Below are 18,078 nucleotides of genomic sequence, written 5' to 3'. Positions count from 1 at the left end.
ATGTTTTATCTTTGAGAGAGAATGCACGTGTGCATGCATGCTCACTCACGGGAGAGGGGCAGAGAGAGGGAGACAGAGGATCCCAAGTGGCTCTGTGCTGACAGCAGAGAGCGCCCAGCACAGGGCTTGAACTCACAAACCATGAGATCATGACCTGAGCTGAAGTTGGACGCTTAACCTACTGAGCCACCCAGGCACCCCTTGGTTCTACTATATTAATTAATTGAATAAAATATTTTGTATCTTTAAATGGTTACAGTTTTATTTTGCTTGAAATGTGGTTAATGTAATTCCTTAGAAAATGAGTGGGAGAAAGTAGAGTGACAAAAGCTGTAAGACATCTTAGAGGGCTACCAATCAGGTACCTTATATTGTAGATGAAAGGGTCATTTCAAATCATTTCTAAAGTAGGGGCAAGTTTGCAAAGTGGGCATTGCCAATGACACAGGATTTTTATTTTTGTTTGGTCCCATCGGAACTATATTTTTAATCCTTAAAATGAACTGCTGTTCGTTCAGGGTATTTGTAGAGAATTCAGTGCATTGAAATATATGAGAACATAATTTAAAGATACAATCTAAAACTTTGCTCTGGCATGTGTTCGCTTGGGACACATTTAAGACAATTCCAGCTGAATTTGTAGAACTTGACTCTGAAGGATTTATATTTAAATTTGCTGTGTTTATTGATATTGCTATATATTTTATTTGTAGGAACTGGAAGTTAGAGTTTTTAAAAAATAGAAATTAAGCCTTGTCTAGTTTCTAAAGTTTTATCCTCTCCCCCCACCCCTTTTTTTCAAATAAAAGCCTTAAGATAATGATACTAAGTTAGCACATATAAAGTAGCTAACATAAGACCTGTGTATATTGGATATTGACTAAATGTTAATTTCTTCTGTGGCAAGGTAACAGTTCAGTCTTAATGATTTAAAAATAAAAAGAGTGCTTATTCAGCTGATAAGTATATTGACTATTGTTAGATCATTCTTTCTAACAGTTTTATTGAAGTATAACTGGTGTATAATAAATTGCACATATTCAAAGCATTTTATTTGAAATGAATAATTTTGATATATATACCTTGTGAAGCCATTATGACAATTAAGATTAGGAACATACTCAGATATTCCAGGTAGCAAATATATCTATAGCCTCCCAAAATTTCCTTTTGTCCCTTTGTAATCCCTTTCTCCCGCCCCTGCACGCAACCCCTTGCCTCCTTTCCCTGGGTGAAACTCTGTGTGTGTGTGTGTGTGTGTGTGTATGGAATTATACAGTATTTACTTTTTTGTTGGGTTTCTTTTATTCAGCCTTATTTGAAATCCATCTCTCTTGTTTGTGGTGTGTCAGGAATATATTGCTTTTGTTGTTGACTAGTATTCCATTGTATAGACATGCCACAATTTGATTATCCATTTACTTGTTGATATGTGAGTTTGCAGTTTGGGGCTGTTACACATAAAACTGCTGTGAGATGTACTTGTTTATAGACACCTGCTTTCTTCTCTCTTGGATAAATACCTAGAAATGGAATGGCTGGAGCATATAACAGTTGTGTGTTTATTGCCATACTGTTTTTTACAATTTTACATTCTTACTAGAAGGGTATGAGGATGATTTCCTCCACATATGTACCAATACTACTTTACTTGGTATGGCCAGTCTTCTTAATTTCAACCACTATAATAAGTATATAGTGGTTATAATTAAGTGTTTCTTTGATATCTAATAATACTGAGCTTTTTAAAATGTGTTTATTTGCTATTGTATAACTTATTTGAAGTGTCTGTTCAAATTTTTCATTTATTTTTAAGTCGAATCGTTTGCTTTCATTTAGTTTTGAAAATTCTTTATATTTTTTGGATACAAGTACTTTATTATATGTGTGATTTGCAGAGCTTTTTTTTCTTTTCTTTTTGAAAAGTGTTTATTTATTTTTGAGAGAGAGAGAGCACATGCAGAGAAGGGGCAGAGAGAGAGGGAGACACAGAATTCCAAGTAGGCTCCAGGCTCCCAGCTGTCAGCACAGAGCCTGATGCAGGGCTCGAACTCACAAACTGTGAAGATCATGACCTGAGCCAAAGTCAGATGCTTAACCGACTGAGCCACTCCAGTGCGCCTACAGAGCTTTTTTTTTTTTTTTTTTTTTTAACAGTCTTTGGATTGTTTTTCTTAACATCTTCGATTAGGTCTATGTATCAATTTTGTCTTTTGTGGTTTATGCTTTTGGTTTTTATAGTTTATGTTTTATCCAAAATCTTTGCCTAAGCCAAAGTCACAAAGAATTTCTCCTATCCTTTCTTCAAGAAATTTGATAATTTCAGGGGTGCCTGGGTGGCTCAGTCAGTTAAGCATCCAACTTCAGCTCAGGTCATGATCTCTTGGTCTGTGAGTCCTAGCGTGTGCTGGGCTCTCCATTGACAGCTCAGAGTGGAGCCTGTTTCAGATTCTGTGTCTCCCTCTCTGTTTATCCCTCCCCTGCTCGTGTTCTGTCTCTCAAAGATAAATAAACAATAAAAAAAAGTTATAACTTTGGGATCTATATTTAGATCTGTGATCCATCTTTTTTTTTTTAGATCCATGATCCATCTTGAGTTAACTTTGTAAATATGGTTTGAGATAGGATTGGCTTTTTTTTTTTTTTTTTTGGTGAATGGATGTCCAATTGCTCCGGAACTGTTTTTTGAAAAAGACAGCCTTTTGTTCGCTGAATTGCCCTTGCGCTTTTTCCAAAAGTCGTTCGTCTATATATACGAGGGTCTATTTCTGGACTTTCTATTTTGTTCCAGTGATCTATTTATTTGTGTTAGAGCCAGGACCCCTCCCTCTCCCTACACACGCACACAGACACGGGTTTTTGTTTGTTTGTTTTTTACGGTAACTTAATAAGTGGTGTTGTCCCTGCAACTTTGTTCTTCCTTTTCAGAGATTTTGGGGGGGGGGGTTATGGGGTGTGGGGGCCATACCAGGTCCTTAACATTTCCATATGAGTTTTAAGATTATCTTGTCAGTTTCTTTAAAAAAATAAATAAATAAAAATTCCTGCTGGGATATTGATTCACAGTGTGGTGAATCTGTAGGTCAATTTGGGGAGAAAGTGACAATAATACTGAGTTCTCTAACTTATGAACAAGGTATATTTCTCCATTTATATACAGCTTTAATTTCTCTTGACAGTGTTTTGTAGTTTTTAATATATAGGTCTTACACATCTTTTGTTACTTATCCCTAAATATTTTCCACTTTGGATGTTGTTGTAAGTGATATATTTATATCCATTTCTGGTTGTTCATTGCTAGTGTAAGGAAATACAATTTTTTTTAAAGTTTATTTATTTTTGAGAGAGAGACAGAGAGACAGAGTGTGGGTGGGGGAGGGGCAGAGACTGAGGGAAACAGAATATGAAGCAGGCTCCAGGCTCTGAGTTGTCAGCACAGAGCCTGACTTGTGGCTTGAACTCACAAACTGTCACATCATGACCTGAGCCAAAGTCAGATGCTCAACTGACTGAGCCACCCAGGCGCCCCAGAAATACATTTTTTTTTTTTTTAGGTTTTTTTTGTAATCTTTGCATCTGGTGTGGGGCTTGAACTCAGGACTGCAAGATTAGGAATCTCATGCTCTTCCGACTGAGCCATGCGGGCACCCCTGATTTTTTTGTGTGTTAAGCTTGTGTGCTGAAATCTTGCTAACTCATTTAGTTATTCTATATTAATTTTTTATAGATTCCTTTGGATTTTTTGCATAGTCTCATCTGTGAATAAAGACAGTTTTACTTCTTCCTTTCCAAATGTGGTTGCATTTATTTTTTCTTGGTTTGCTGAACTCACTAGAACCTCTAGTACAGTGTAGAGTAGAAGTGGTGAGAGTGGGCATCCTTGTATTGTTCTTGATCTTAAGGGAGGGTAAAGCAAACAATTTTTTTTTTTTTTTTTTTTTTTTACTATACAATGTGATACCTTTAATTTATCGTGTTGAGTGAGTTTCATTTTTTACTGAGAGTTTGGATCAGGAATGGATGTTGGATTTGTTAAATGCCTTTTCTACTTCTTTTGAGATGAACAGGTTTTTTTTTTTTATTTGTTAATATGATGAATTAAAATTACTGATTTCAAATGTTAAATCAACTCTGCAGTCCTGGGATTAAATTTCACTTGGTCATGATGTATTGTCATTTTTATATATTGTTTGATTTGATATGCTAAAATTTTGTTTGTAATTTTTGTATTTATATTCATGAGAGATATTGGCCTGTACTTCTTTTATAATGTTTGTGGTTCTGATACCAGGTAGTGCTAGCCTTACTGAGAAATATTTATGTAGAATTGGTTTATTAAAAAACTTTTTTTAGTTTATTTTTTGAGAGAGAGAGAGAGACGGAGCATGAGCAGGGGAAGGGCAGAGAGAGAGACACACAGAATCTGAAGCAGGCTCCAGGCTCTGAGCTGTCAGCACAGAGCCCTACACAGGGCTCAGACTCACAGACCATGAGATCATGACCTGAGCTGAAGTCAGATTCTTAACCGACTGAGCCACCCAGGCGCCCCGTAATTGGCTTTATTTTTAACTTAAGGTTTTGGTGGAATTCACCAGCGAAGCCATCTGGATCTGCAGTTTTCTTTGAGGGAATGTTTTTAACTACTTTAATAGAAAGATAGCTATTCAGGTTATCTATTTCTTCTTGAGTGGGCATTGGTAGTTTGTTTTTTTTTCAAGGAAATTTCATTTCATCTGAGTTGTCAGATTTATAGGCATAAAGTGGTTCATAATACTCCTTTATAATTCTTTTGATATCTGTAGAATCTGTGGTGATGTCCCTTCTCTTTTTTAAAAAAAAATTAAAAAAAAAATTTTTTAACGTTATTTTTGAGACAGAGAGAGACAGAGCATGAACAGGGGAGGGGCAGAGAGAGAGGGAGACACAGGATCTGAAGCAGGCTCCAGGCTCCGAGCCATGAGCCCAGAGCCCGACGCGGGGCTCGAACTCACGGACCACGAGATCATGACCTGAGTTGAAGTTGGACGCTTAACTGACTGAGCCACCCAGGCGCCCCTAAAAAAATTTTTAATGTTTATTTCTGAGAGAGAGAGAGACAGACAGACAGACATTGCACGAACAGGGGAGGGGCAGAAAGAGAGGGAGACACAGAATCCGAAGCAGGCTCCAGGCTGTGAACTGTCGGCATGGAGCCTGATGTGGGGCTCTAACTCGTGAACTGCTAGATCATGACCTGAGCTGAAGTTGGATGCCCAACAGACTGAGCCACCCAGGCGCCCCTAATTTCACCTCTCTTAATCTTGATATTGATAATTTCTCTTTTTCTGATCAGTTTGACTAGAGGCTTCTCACTTTTATAAATCTAAAAGAACCAGCTTGTGGCCTTTACTGATTTTCTGTTTTTCTATTTTTATTTCATTGATCTCTGCTTTGATTTTGATTCTTTCTTTCTTTTTTTTTCTTTTTTTTTTTTTTTGGCTTAATTTTAGTTTCATTTGCTCTTATTCTAGTTTCTTAAAATGTAAATTGAGATTACTGATTTGAGACCCTTTTTTTCCACTGTAGGCATTTTATGATACAAATTTTTCCTAAGTAACATCTCACAAATTATGGCATTTTGTATTTACATTTTCAGTTAGGTCCAAACTACATTCTACCTTCCCTTTTGATTTCTTCTTTAATCCATTGGTCATTTACAATTGTGTTCTTTAGCTTCAAATATTTGTGGATTACTCAGATATTGTTCTGTTATTGAATTCTACTTTAATTCCGTTATAGTCAGGTAACGTGTTTTAGGACTTGATTTCTTTAAAATTGGCTTGATAGTCCCAAATATGTTTTAACTTGATACATGTTCCATTTGCACTTGAAAACAAAATGTATTCTGTTGGATTGAATGTTCTAAAATTGTTGTTCTAAAATTGTTGTTCTAAAAATGTCAGTTAGGACAAGTTGCTTGATAGTGTTGTTAAAGACTTCTATATCCTTGCTGAATTGCTGTCTGCTTGTTTTTATCAATATTGAGACTGAAGTTTCTGATTGTAATTGTGGGTTTGTCTATTTCTTTATGCACTTCTATCAGATTTTGTGTCATGTATTTTGAAGTTCTGTTATTAGGTACCAAGCACTTAGGATTATTCTTTCCTCTTGATAAATTGATTTTCACCATTATGAAATGATTTTTTTTAAGTTTATTTATTTATTTATTTATTTATTTTTTTTTCAACGTTTTTTATTTATTTTTGGGACAGAGAGAGACAGAGCATGAACGGGGGAGGGGCAGAGAGAGAGGGAGACACAGAATCGGAAACAGGCTCCAGGCTCCGAGCCATCAGCCCAGAGCCTGACGCGGGGCTCGAACTCCCGGACCACGAGATCGTGACCTGGCTGAAGTCGGACGCTTAACCGACTGCGCCACCCAGGCGCCCCAAGTTTATTTATTTTTGAGAGAGAGTGTGTGTGTGTGCATGGGAGGGGCAGAGAGAGAAGGAGAAAGAGAATCCCAAGCAGGCTCCGTACTGTCAGTGCAAAGCCCCACACGATACTTGAACTCATAAACCTCGAGATCATGACCTGAGCTGAAATCAAGAGTCAGATGCTTAACTGACTAGGCCACCTAGGCACCCCATGAAATGATCATTTTATGTCTGGTAATACTCTTTGCTTTGGAGATTGGTCTCATAATGAAAATGTTTGGAAGATGTACATTTTTTTTTCTTTGTCACTGTGCTGTTTATTATATCCCCAGAACTTACTTATCTTACAACTGGAAATTTATACCTTTTGACCACTTTCACCCATTTTCCCCACCTCTTGCCTCTGGCAGCCCCCATTCTTTTCTGTTTTTGTGAGTTTTTTTGTTTTTAGTTTTCACATATAACTGAAAACATATAGTATCTGTCTTTCCCTGACTTATTTCTCTTAATGCCTTCAAGGTCTATCTTGTGTTGTAACAAAAGGCAAGATTTTCTTTTTCTGTGTCTGAATAATATTCCATTGTGTACATATGTGTAGCATGTATAGTGTGTATACCTATGTGTATACATGTGCAAACATTACATTTTCTTTATCCATTCGTCCTTTGGAACAACTTAAGTCATTTCCATGTCTTAGCTATTATAAATGCTGTAATGAACAAGGGGTGCAGATATCTCTTTGAGATACTGGTTTCATTTCCTTCAGATATATACGTAGAAGTGGAATTGCTAGATCATATGGTAGTTCTGTTTTTAATTAAAACAAATTTTTTAATGCTTATTTGTTTTTGAAAGAGAATGTGAGCAGGGGAGGGACAGAGAGAGAGGGAGACACAGAATCCGGAAGCAGGCTCTAGGCTCTGAGCTGTCAGCACAGAGCTCCATGCAGGGCTTGAGTTCATGAACCACAAGATCATGACCTGAGCTGAAGTCATACGCTTAACTGACTAAGCCACCCAGCCGCCCCTATTTTTAATTTTTTGAAGAACCACCCAACTGTTTTCCACAGTGGCTATACCAATTTACATTCCCACCAACAGCATACAAGGGTTCCCTTTTTTCCACGTCCTTGCCAATATCTGTTTCTTTTTGATAATAGACATTCTAACGTGTGAGGTGATATCTCATTGTTTTTCATTTGGATTTCTTTGATGATTAGTGATGTTGTGTACCTTTTCATTTACCTGTTGGCCCTCTGTATGTCTTTGGGAAAATGTCTATTCAGATATTCTGTCCATTTTTTAATTGGATTGTTTATTGTTGTGCTATTGAGTTGTATGAGTTCTTTATATATTTTGGATATTAACCTCTTATCAGTTACATGATTTGCAGATCTTTGCTCCAAATTCTGAGGGGTGCTTTTTCATTTTGTTGTTGCTTTCCCCTGTTTTGCAGAAGCCTTTTAGTTTGATGTAATTTGGTTATTTTTGCTTTTATTGCCTTTTGTTGTCAAATCCAGTCATCAAGACCAATGTCAAGGAGAGGCGCCTAGGTGGCTCAGTCAGCTGTCTGACTTAGGCTCAGGTCATGATCTTGTGGTTCATGAGTTTGAGCTCTGCATCAGGCTCTGGGCTGACAGCTCAGAGCCTGGACCCTGCTTCAGATTCTGTGTCTCCTTCCCTCTCTCAGCCCATCCGCCGCTTGTACTCTGTCTCTCTCTTTCTTAAAATAAATAAACATTAAAAAATTTAAAAAGACCAACCTCAAGAAGCTTACAACTTATATGCTTTTCTAGAAGTTTTGTGGTTTCAGATCTTAGTTCACGTCTTCAATTTACTGTTAATTTTTGCATATTTTATAACATAAGGGTCCAGTTTCATTCTTTTGCATGTGGCTGTCCAGTTTCCCCAATACCACTTATTGAAGAGATTATCCTTTTTGTATTGTACATTCTTGGCTCCTTCGTTGTAAATTAATTGACCATTTATGCGGTAGTTTATTTCTGGGCTCTCAATTTTGTTCCATTGGTCTAGGTGTCTGTTTTTATGCAAATATTTACCATTTTGATTATTTTAGTTTTGTATTAGAATTTGAAATCAAGGAGTGTTGATGTCTCCAGGTTTGTTTTTGTTTCTCCTGATTGCTTTGGCTGTTTGAGGTCCTTTGTGGTTCCATACAAATTTCAGGATTGTTTTTTGTATTTTTGTAAAAAATGCCATTGGAATTTTGATAGGGATTCCATTGAATTTTAGATAGCTTTGGGTACTGTGGACATTTTAACTATTCTTCTAATCCATGAGTCTGGAATCTTTCTGTTTGTGTTTTCTTTGATTTCTTTCATCAGTGTCCTGTACTTTTTAGTGTACAGATCTTTCATCTCCTTGGTTAATTTTATTCCTAGGTAATTTTCTTTTTAATGGAGTTGTAAGTGGTTTTTTGGTTTTTGTTTGTTTGTTTTTTAAGTAAGCTCTATATCCAATGTGGGGTTTGAATTCACAACCCCAAGATCAAGTCACATGCTCTACTGATTGAGCCAGCTAGGCACCCCTGGGTTTATTTTCTAAATTTCTCTTTCTCAAGGTTCATTGTTAGTGTATAGAAATGCAACTGGATTTTGTATATTGATTTTGTATCCTGCAACGTTGCTGAATTTATTAGTTTTAATGGTTTTTTGGTAGAGTCATTAAGGTTTCTTATGTTATCTGCAAATAGAAACAGTTTTATGTTTTTGTTTCAGATTTAGATGTCTCTTATTCTTTTTGCCTAATTGCTCTGGCTAAGACTTTCAATACTATGTCGTATAAAAGTGACAAGAGTGGGCATCTTGTCTTCTTTCTGATCTTAGAGGAAAATCTTTCAACTCTTCATCATTGAGTATGATGTCAACTGTGGACTTGTCATATACGGCCTTTATTATGTGCAGGTACATTTCTTCTCTACCCAGTTGGTTGGGAGTTTTTACTATGCGTGGATGTTGAGTTTTGTCAAATGCATCTCAATAGATGGTCATGTTGATTTTTATCCTTCATTTTGTTAATGTGGTGAATCACATTGATTTGTGGATGGTGGACTATCTTTGCATGTTTGAAATAAATTCTACTCAATCATGGCTATGATCCTTTTAGTGTATTGTTGAGTTTGGTGTATTCCTATTTTGTTGAGGATTTTTGCATCTATGTTATTTAGGGATATCGTCCTATAATTTTCTTCCCTTGCAGTGTCCTTGTCTTTTTTTTTTTTTTAATGTCACAGTAACACTGGCCTTGTAAAATGAGTTCGGAAGTATTCCCTCTTCTCTCTGAGAAGAGTTGGTAATTATCCTTTAAATGTTTGGTAGAGGGGGCGCCTGGGTGGCCCAGTTGGTTGAGCGTCCAAGTCAGGTCATGATCTCACGGCTTGTGAGTTCAAGCCCCGCATTGGGTTCTGTGCTGACAGCTGGGAGCCTGGAGCCTGTTTTGGATTATGTGTCTCCCTGTTTCTCTGCCTCTCTCCCCCTTGTGCTCTGTCTCTTTCTCAAAAATAAATAAACATTAAAAAATTAAAAAAAAATGTTTGGTAGAATTCACCAGTGAGACCATCTGGTCCTGGACTTTTCTCCTGGAGAGGTGTTTGAATACTGACTCCATCTCCTTACTTGGAATTGTTCTGTCCAGATTCAGACCAATAAGTACTCATTTAGATATAGATGATGTACATTTAATGTCATTATTGATTTGGCTAAGTTTGAGCCTGTCTTGCTGTTTGTTTTCTATTTGGCCTGTTGTTAGTTCTCTCTTTTTTTTCTTTCTTTCTATTATTTGAATAAATTTATGATTCTTTTAAAAATCTCCCTCGTTGATTTTTTAGTCATAATCTCCTACTTTATAATTTTAGTGATTGCTTTATGATTTATAATAAACATCTCTATCTTATCAGAGCTACTGTTAGGTGCTATACCACTTATACCACTTCTCTTTTGTATGACAACTCTGTAAGAGTGTACTTTCATTTCTCCCCTCAGTCTTTATACTTTTCTGGTTATACTGTTGCTTATACATGTTGCTTTGCTTAAGCAAAATTTTTAAATTTATAATGTACTATAATATATTATTTTGTTTAAGCAGGTTTTTTTTTAAATTTATTTTTGAGAGAGAGACAGAGACAGAGCACAAGTGTGGGAGGGGCAGATGGAGACGGAGATGCAGAGTCAGAAGCTAGCTCCAGGCTCTGTGCTGTGCTGACAGCTCAGAGCCTGATGCGGGGCTTGAACCTGTGAACTATGAGATAATGACCTGAGCTGAAGTCGGCGCTTAGCTGACTCAGCTGTCCAGGCGCCCCTACGCAGTTATTTTTTTAAGGATTTTTAATTATTATTACTTAAAGAATCATTGCCCATTGCTCCTCATTTCTTTGCAGAGATAGTTATTTCCCTCCTTCCAGTATCATTTCATTTCTGACTGAAGGACTTCTTTAATGTTTGTTTGTGATGATGAGGGTGTGTAGGTGATGAATTCTTTATGCTTTTGTTTGTGTGAAAAGTCTTTATTTTGCCTCTTTTTGGAAAGATATTTGGCTTTGTTTAGAATTCTATGTTGATGGCTTTTTTCCCTTTGTCCTTTAAACATTTTATTCCCCCGTCTTTTTTGTTTGTTTGTTTGTTTATTTATTTTTGAGAGAGAGACAGAGCATGAGTGGAGGAGGGGCAGAGAGTGAGGGAGACACAGAATCCAAAGCAGGCTCCAGGCTCTGAGCTGTCAGCACGGAACTCAATGAACCATGAGATCATGACCTGAATTGAAGTCGGGCGTGCAACAGACTGAGCCACCTATGCGGCTCCCAGCCCTCCCCCGCCCCCCCCCATCTTTTTGCTTGCCTTTTTTTTTTTTTAAGATTTTATTTTATTTATTTATTTTTTTTTTTCAACGTTTATTTATTTTTGGGACAGAGAGAGACAGAGCATGAACGGGGGAGGGGCAGAGAGAGAGGGAGACACAGAATCGGAAACAGGGTCCAGGCTCTGAGCCATCAGCCCAGAGCCCGACGCGGGGCTCGAACTCACGGACCGCGAGATTGTGACCTGGCTGAAGTCGGACGCTTAACCGACTGCGCCACCCAGGCGCCCCTTAAGATTTTATTTTTAAGTAATCTCTACACCCTACATGGGGCTCAAACCCACAACCCCGAGATCAAGAATCACATGCTTCATTGACTGAGCCAGCCAGGTGCCCCTTGCTTGCATTACTTTTGATAAGTCTGCTATCATCCTTACTCTGCAAGTAACATCATTTTTTTTCCTAGCTGTTTTTAAGATCTTCTCTTCCTCTGTTTTTGAGCAGTTGTACTGTGGTGTAGTTTTCTTAGTATTTCTTGGCTTTTGGGGTTCATTGAGCTTCTTAGCTTGCTTGAGTTTACGTTTTCAGTAATTTTGATCATGTTTTCCTACTTCTTCTTCCCCTCCTTTTTTGGAATTTCATTTATTAGTATATGAGAGAGTATTAATATTAGATTAGTATATTGGGAAAGTATTAGTAGTATATTAGAAGGTCTCTTGGCTTGAAAAGAACGGACATTCTTTTCATGTTGGGGGATTCTTTTTTCTCTGTGTTTTATCTTGGATACTTCCTATTGTTGTCTTCAAGTTCACTAGTATTCAGCTTTATGCAGTCTGCCATTAATCTTATTTAATTTTCATCTCAGATGTAGTTTTTATTTAGTTCATTTTGGGTATAGAATTATATCATTTGCATGTCTTTTTTTAACTTCTTGAACATATGGAATACAATTAAAGTAACTTGACATACTTCTATGCTCATTCTAACCTCTGTCACTTCTGGGTCAGTTTTAATCAATTGATTATTTTCCTTATCCTGGGTTTTTTTTCCTGCTTCTTTCTCTGCTACCAATCTTGAGATAGGTGATATTGTGAATTTGGCCTTCTTAGCTTTTGGATATTTTTGTATTCCTATAAATTCTTAAGCTCTATTCTGGGATGCAATTAAATTACTTGAAAACAGTTTGAGCATTTCAAGTCTTGTTTTTATGATTTCTTGATGGATCTATCTGGGACTAATATTACTTTTATGAGGCAACATTTTTCCAAGTATTCTGCTCAATGAATGCCCTGCAAATTGTGAGGTGTTTTTTTGTTTTTTGTTTTTTTGTTTTTTTTAGTTCAGCTCTTGGAAACAGGTGCTATTCTCAGTCTTATGTGAGCATCTGTTACTGTTCTCTCAAATTCTTTCACATAGTTCTTTCTCTTAGGAAGTTTCCTTAATGATCATAAGGAAGGGGACTTTCCCCAGTATACTGAGTTCTCACTGTGTGTGTCTCTTTCTTCTTTGGTGCTTTGCCTGTGAATTCTAATTATCTTCGTTTCCCTAGACTGTCAGTTGATAATCTCAATTTATGGATTCCACTGGCTCTGCCTAATTCCCTTTCTTCATTACCATGGCCTTGAAACTCTTAAGTCAGTAAGCTGGAGCAGTCCCAACATACCTGTTGGTGTGCCATCTGTCAGGAATGACTTTCTTTACCTGATGTCCATACTTCCTTGAAAAAAACAAACAACCCCACAAAAAACCCTAACATAAGTTTACAAGGCATTATACATCAGATGTTGATAATAAGAGGTTCTCTGAAATGAATGAGACTGAAAATTGGCTTTATACAAAGCAACTTGCTTCCCATTTTTTACTTTTTTGCATTTAGAGAAGAAATTTACTATCAATTGATGACTGAAAAACACTTGTCTTTCTCCAGTCTGGATATATTAATGTTTTCCCAAAGAAAATTAGATTAAAATATCCTAAATCAGAAACGTAAAGAATATTCGGTAGGCATAAATGGTAATGTATAAGGACAGAAACAAGTACCATATGTTCATTAATAAGTTAAAAATGGTACAGATGAACTTTGAACTGATATGAGTGAAAATGTGTCATTGTAGGAGTCCTTGTGAATTGTAAACTGCTTATAAGAATAAATTGATTTGATAATTGAATATATTTTTAAGGGTTTGATATGCAAAGTTAGTAATTCTATATATATGACATTAGACTCTTTTATTCTTTAATTTGTATGTAGTCTTTAGTTTATATTCTTTGAGTCTTACTGATTTGAAAAATTAATTTGACCTAATTGAAATACTTTATCTTTGTGTATTTAGGAAGAAGTGATTTACTGAACAGATTATTTACATAAATGTTACTGATTAATTTGCTTACTAAAATAAACTGTTTCAAATACCGTGAACTGCCTCTGCATTAACATTTACTTTTTATTAAAAATTTTATTGCATCTAAATAATTTTACATGGCTTATAGGCCTTCATAAAACGTGGAATAGAATGCTTAGTGATAAAAAAGATAACTAAATAGCCACTACTTAAAGAAAGGAAACATTATCAGATTCTAGAGATGAGCTGATTAAAGATCTCAGGCATTGAATTTGGTTCTTAGGTTTCCTGGTGGCTAAAGTGAAAAGAGAAACATGTTGGGTTAAGTTTTCAGTGTCTTAAAAAAGAAAACATACTTTAAAAAAAAAAACAACTTTTTTTCTTGCATCTAAATTCAGTCACAGCTTATGTGTATATGTATGTGTGTTCATATATTATCTAATGTCTTTTCTTCTAGAAGGATCCTGTGATAGAAATAGATCTTGGAGAAAATAGGAAATAGGCATAAGTATGTTTGTTAGATCTATTCTTTCTAATTTCCCATGTCTATATAATCTGAATGATTTTTTAATGTATTTCTGTAAATGGCATCATTCTTCAAGTTACTAAAACATGAAATTGATTTTTGGCAATGTGGTAGAAAAATAAATGGATGTAAGGGTAGCCCACAGACACCTCAAAGTCTTAAGTGTCCCTACCTACATATATGTATCTTTGTCTACCACAGTGTCTTCTTTAATTCTTGTTATCCCTCTCTGTTACTTTACATTTCAGCAATATTGAATGAGAAATCACTTTCTGTGATACCTGTACCTTTGTTAATGATATTTGTTGTATTATATCTTCCCACCAATCACTCTTAACACCTGAAGGCTTCTGCTCTTCCTTTAAGGCTCATAGCTTTGGTGAAGACGTCCCCATCAGATGGGCATAGGAACTTTTCCTACACTGTGCTATTTACTTCTAGTAATTTGGTTATTTTATTACAGTGTATTCATTTGTATGACTATATCTTAACCTTCCTGAGGGCAGAAGTATGTCTTTTCATCTTCATGTCTCTGGATATAGTATAATGCCTGGCATATAACAGGTGCTCAGTAAACATTATGTAGTTCAAGAATGAATATGTTAGGTATGAGAACAAAGTTGCTTTTTTGTGAACAATTTTCTTTCAATTGATGGTGGTAGAAAAAACATTTTAAGTCAATGTCCTGATTAGAAAGAGACTTTGGTTTTTCCCCATTGATGGGGAAAAATTGAGAGCTTTCCCCCTAAGGTCGGGAACATGAAAGAGATGTTCACTCTTACCACTGTTCAACATAGTACTGGAAGTCCTAGCCTCAGCAATCAGACGTCAAAGAGAAATAAAAGACATACAAATTGGCAAGGGAGAAGTCAAACTTTCACTCTTCGCAGATGACGTGATACTCTACATGGAAAACCTGAAAGACTCCACCTAAAAACTGCTAGAACTGGTATGTGAATTCAAGAAAGTCTCAGGATGTAAAATCAACATTCATAAATTGGTTGCATTTCTATACACCAATAATGAAGCAGAAGGGAAATCAAGGAATCGATCCCACTTACATTTGCACCAAACACCGTAAGATACCTAGGCATAAAACTAACCAAAGAGGTAAAAGATCTGTAAGCTGAAAATTATAGAAAGCTTATGAAAGAAATTGAAGAAGGCACAAAGAAATGTAAAAATGTTCCATGCTCATGGATTGAAAGAACAGATATTGTTAAAATGTCTATGCTACCCATGGTGCCTGGATGGCTCCGTTGGTTGAGTGTCTAATTTCGGGTTGGGTCATGATCTCGCGGTTCATGGGTTCGAGCCCCATGTTGGGCTTTGTGCTGACAGCTCAGAGCCTGGAGCCTGCTTCAGATTCTTTGTCTCCCTCTCTCTCTGCCCCTCCCTTGTTCATGCTCTCTCTCTCAAAAATAAACATTAAAAAAAAGTGTATACTACCCAAAGCAATCTACACATTCAATGCAATCCCTATCAAAATACACTAGCATTCTTCAAGAACTAGAACAAATAATCCTAAAATTTGTTGGAACCAGAAAAGACCTCGAATAGCCAAAGTAATGTTGGAAAAAAAAAAAAAAAAAAACGAAGCTGGAGACATCACAATCCCATACTTCAACCTGTATTACAAGGCTGTAATCATCAAGACAGTTTATGGTACTGGCACAAAAACAGACACACAGATCAATGGAACAGAATAGAGAACCCAGAAATGGACCCACAAATGTATGGCTAACTGATCTTCAAAGTAGGAATGAGTATCCTACTCATGGAAAAAAGACAGTCCCTTCACCAAATGGTGCTGGACAGTGACATGCAGAAGAATGAACCTGGACCACTTTTTTACACCATACACAGAATTAATTCAAATGGATGAAAGACCTAAATGTAAGACAGGAAACCATCAAAATCCTAGAGGAAAAAACAGGCAATAACCTCTTTGACCACAGCTGTGGCAGCTTCTTACTAGATGTGTATCCAGAGGCAAGGGAAATAAAAATGAAAATGAGCTATTGGGACTTTATCAAGATACAAAGCTTCTGTATAGCCAAGGAAACAATCCATAAAACTAAAAGGCACTGACTGAATTGTAGAAGCTATTTGCAAATAACATATCAGATAAAAGGTTAGTATCCAAAATCTAAGAAGAACGTACCAAATTCAATACCCAAAGAGCAAACAATCCAGTGAATAAATGGGCAGGAGATGTGAACAGACACTTTTCCAAAGAAGACATCCAGGTGGCTAACAGACACATGAAAAGATGCTCATCAGATCATCATAGAAATACAAATCAAAACCACAATGAGCTACTACCTCACACCTGACAGAATGGCTAAAATTAACAACTCAGGAAACAACAGATGCTGGTGAGGATGTGGACAAAGGGGAACCTTTTTGCACTATTGGTGGGAATGCAAACTGGTGGCAGCTACTCTGGAGAACAGTATGGAAGTTCCTCAAAAAATTAAAAACAGCTACCCTATGACCCAGCAATTGTCCTACTAGGTATTTATCTGAAGGACACAAAAATGCTGATTTGGAGGGGCACATGCACCCCTATGTTTATAGCAGCATTGTCAACAATAGCCAAATTGTGGAAAGAGCCAGAATGTCCATTGACTGATGAATGGATAAAGATGTTGTATATGTGTTTATATACATATATATACAAAGGAGTACTACTTGGTGATCAAAAAGAATGAAATCTTGCCATTTGCAACAAGGTAGGTGGAAGTAGAATGTATTCTGCTAAGCGAAATGTCAGGGAAAGGCAAATATATGATTTCACTCATGTGGAATTTAAGAAACAAGACAGATGAACATAGAAGGGAAGGAAAAAGCAGAAAGAAAGGTAAGCAAACCATAAGAGACTCTTAAACACAGAGAACAAACTCAGGGTTGCTGGAGGGGAAGTAGAAGGGGGATGGGCTAAATGGGTAAGGGGCATTGAGGAAGGCACTTGTTGGGATGAGCACTGGGTGTTATTTGTAAGTGATGAATCACTGGATTCTACTCCTGAAGACAATATTACACTGTATGCTAACTAACTTGATTTTAAATAAGTAAATTAAACACACACACACACACACACACACACACACACACACACAAATGACAACCTGCAAAAAAAGAAAGAAAAAAGACCTTGGGTTGTCTTTAGTACCTGTGCAGAGAAATTGGTTCAGAACCTAAAGTCTGTATAATGTAAAAAATAAAAACAAAAAACAGCACTTTAACTGAAAAATGTTTATGGCATTATGGCAGAAGTTACCAGATAATCTTCCCTCATTATTGAAAGAAATCTTCATGACTCTTATATAACATTTAATTTTTAGAAAACTTCTATCTGATAGCCCAACAATAACCACCCCCATTTAATAGAATACACTGATCTGTAGATACCAGAGAGAAGATGAGTGAATGTAACGTAGAACATCAAGTTTGTGGCCCTAATCCGTCATCGCAGCCATAGGAGACGAATACAGATTTCTTAGTGTCTTGACCTTTTGCTCTTATGAATTTGGGAATCAGTTTGTTAAGTCCCTAAATAATGTTTGGTAGGGCTTTTTTTATTGTATGGACTTGAATCTGTAGGTTTAATTTAGAAGAGGTTAACATTGGTAGGGTATCAATTCTTCCTATTACAAGGAGACTCCATTTATTTATTTAGCCTCTTTATAAAGACTTGCACATCTTTTTTATAATTAAGAACAGTTACATTAAAAAAAAGAGGTTAAGTTTTAAAAGGAGGACTTATGTTATAGAAGGATCTCATGTGACCACTTCATTAAATGGTGGTTTAGATAAAGATCAAGAAGAAAGAATGCTCATCTGCATAAAAAGTGATAAGTAGATCACTACTTTATAACAGAATTAATTAAAAATAGTTGGAATTCTTCATAAAATGGAAAGTAGTAAGGAAACCTACTTTATATTGGGATAGGAAAGCCCACTTTCAAAACTTACACCAG

At 36.4% G+C, this 18,078-nt stretch overlaps 1 protein-coding gene across 7 annotated transcripts in view; it reads left to right on the top strand.

Moving 5' to 3' along the window:
• The window catches only part of RALGAPA1 (Ral GTPase activating protein catalytic subunit alpha 1), a 274,567-nt gene that overhangs the window by 3,843 nt on the left and 252,646 nt on the right, over positions 1–18,078 (top strand). The gene's annotated exons all lie outside the window — the stretch shown is intronic.

Source organism: Lynx canadensis, chromosome B3, assembly GCF_007474595.2.
Source record: "Lynx canadensis isolate LIC74 chromosome B3, mLynCan4.pri.v2, whole genome shotgun sequence".
Taxonomy (NCBI): Eukaryota; Metazoa; Chordata; class Mammalia; order Carnivora; family Felidae; genus Lynx; species Lynx canadensis.
This window is presented reverse-complemented; position numbering and strand designations above follow the sequence as displayed.